A 2,954-nucleotide genomic window follows, 5' to 3' on the forward strand; every position below is an offset into this window, starting at 1 on the left:
TGGAGTAACAGACACAACCACCTTCTCTCGGTTGGAGGGACAAGTTTCTCTGGCCCTTATATCTCACAGAAGCTACCAATAAAGATGGTTCCATATACCTGGGATGAGCATACCTTTGAGCACCAAGTCATCCAAGATGCCCTTTATGATTGATTCTCATGAAGTGCTGTACACTGTCTTACCCCTCCTTACCCCCAACTGCCTAGGAGATCTGCTGAGATTCTGCTACGACATTTCTGCATAGAAGAAGGCCACTAAAATTCAAAGGAAACTGGAAGCAAGAATGAAAATCTTAAAGTAAGTACTTTTCACAACATTAATCAAAATTTATATACCAAGAAGATGGGAAGAATTTGAAGTTTCAGTCCAAAATAAGACTTGAGGGGACCCTCAGCCTTCTGAACATGTTGCTGTGGTTCTGCCAGGAGAAAACCTTTACTTTTTAGTCACTTGTCTCAGACTGAATAATGTCAAGCCTAAGGATATTCATATAAATGTCAATATTATCAAGAAAATACCTTAAAAGATGAGAATACCTTTCTGATTTTTGTGTTTTGATGAATCTGATGTTAAGAATGTGCCCTGAATATAAAATCTTTCAAGGTGCTGGATCAAGAATGATTTTTACAATTGACTCACTTTTGGGGAGGAGGGATTGATAAGAGGCCTTGTGAAAGTTTAGATTCATATAATTAAAGTTTGCTTGGAAAGGAAAGCTAAAGTTCTGAAACTTTGTGACCTATAGCTTTGATGTGCAATTATCACTTTCTTTTCTGGACCTTACATTTCAACAGCCTAAAGAAATGTATTCACTGAAGCAGTAGAAACTATAGCACTGACAGGTCACTTTGATTGAATAGGAGTTTTTATTTTAATTCAATAAGTAAATTAAGGTCGGATTTCTTGCTGTTAGCAATGTTTATCTCACTACAATAATGGCAATAATACGTTATGCGTGAGATCTTGTACTTCTTTTAGAAAAAGAGTATTCTTTCTTTATTAAAAAAAGAATAAGGTTTATTAGATCATGATGTTGTCTGAATTTACCACCTTTGTCAAAAGAGAAATATGCAATGCTTCACAAATTTGCATGTCATCTTTGTGCAGGGGCCATGCTAATCTTCTCTGTATCGTTCCAATTTTAGTATATGTGCTGCTGAAGTGAGCACAAGGATATTCCCTTTGTAAAGCCCTGTTAAAAATATTTTTTCTTTTCCTGACTTGTACTAATTTCATGACTAAAATAGAATTTTAGCATATTGCAAACAACTTTTAACTGTAATTATAAATATTATCTTTTAGTTCCACAGATGATTAATCTTACCTTAAATCATACTTACTTGGGATTAAAAATTTTAATTAGTGTTTTATAGGCTTTATGATCAGAAAAGTATCAGTATACATGTATGGATTGCATGTATGGCCATAAAAGTACACAGTATATCAGAATTTCCTTGAATAAATAGTTATTTGAGCCTCTAAATTTCAGGTATTTATGACCCTCAATCTTTTAGGAACAGTTATTTATTTATTTATTTATTTATTTATTTATTTATTATTTTTAAAGATTTTGTTTATTAGAGAGAGTGTGTATGTGCAAGCAGAGGGGAGGAAGAGAGGGAGAGGGACTAGCTGACTCCATGCAGAGTGCACAGTCTGATGTGGGGCTCAATCCCATGACGTCAAGATCATGACCTGTACCAAGATCAAGAGTTGGATGCTTAACCAACTGAGCCACCCAGGCGCTCCAAGGAACAGTTATTTATACAGTCATTAGAATAATTCATCTACTTTTGGTGAAAATTACTGGAAATTCTGGGATAATTCTGTCTTTTAGCATATTGGTTCTCAAATTTCAGTGTGTGTTATCAATCAGGGTCCAGTTTGGAGATGGAAACAACACAGTAATTCAAACAAAAACCTTAATTAAAGAATTATTAACTTGCAATGGGTCATAACTACTAAGGGGTAAAAATAGCTCTAGAGAAAACAAGAATGGCAAATATAGGTAGCAGCCAGTAGCTCTCGGGTTGAGGTAGGGTACATGGGGAATGAACACATTTGGAAGAGGGTTCTCTCTTCCCCAGTCACTGAGTGCTGAGAGTCAGACTTCTTTGGAGAGGATGTAACTGAAGTTCACTGGGTGACCGAGAAAATTACTGAGGTGCCACAGGCTGAATGAGGGGAGCCAGTGTTCCATAGGAGAACATCTGCAAAGACCTTGAAGTAGCTTAAGAATTTATAGCCATTTAAATATTAGAATACTTATATTGCTTCACTAAATTCTAGGGGCTTTTTGAAGCTTTTATAGATATTGAAATAAGAAAAAATGTGCAAAACTTTATGCAGATTGTTTCCTATATGTTTTTTCATTTACTTATACTATACTTTGATACGCACCCCCCCTCCTCGGATTTTTGTGCTAATACAAAATACCCCACCATTTCCTAAGGATTAAGGCCAAATTCCTCAGAATGACTCATGCTTGCAAGGCATGAAACTAACTATTTCTCTAGATTGATTTCTCATCAGTTCCTATGCTCCGTTCCTAAAAGTTATGATGGATGCTTTCTTATTGGATTTCTAATATTTGGATTTATAATAGTCCCCATTTGGATTTATATATTATAATATATATGTATAATATATATATAATATTTGGATTTCTAATATTTGGATTTATAATATTCCCCATTCTTTCTATGAAACACACTAAATTGATGTTTATAGCCTTCAAAACACACCTGGCTTGCAGGACACTCTCTAGTATGCCCTAAACTTCTGCTCCTACCAGTTGGCATTGTATATTCACAAAGAATCAGATGATTGTGTATATGTGCTCCCAGATCTGTTTGTTTCAGTTAAATTTATTATTATAATCATATAATTAAAGTGAATATAAAGCATTATAATATTAGTACAAAAAGAGAAGTGCATGTTAAAAAATAAAATTG

General features: G+C 34.4%; 1 non-coding gene across 1 annotated transcript; it reads right to left on the reverse strand.

The window, feature by feature from the left end:
* Positions 1 to 1,062: 1,062 nt before the first annotated feature.
* LOC115937950 (U6 spliceosomal RNA) lies at positions 1,063 to 1,169 on the reverse strand. The gene has a single exon (XR_004073161.1). It is a non-coding gene; the product is annotated as a U6 spliceosomal RNA (small nuclear RNA).
* Between the last annotated feature and the right edge of the window lie 1,785 nt (positions 1,170 to 2,954).

This window comes from Leptonychotes weddellii, chromosome 8 (assembly GCF_054177405.1).
Source record: "Leptonychotes weddellii isolate Sample4059 chromosome 8, ASM5417740v2, whole genome shotgun sequence".
Classification (NCBI taxonomy): domain Eukaryota; kingdom Metazoa; phylum Chordata; class Mammalia; order Carnivora; family Phocidae; genus Leptonychotes; species Leptonychotes weddellii.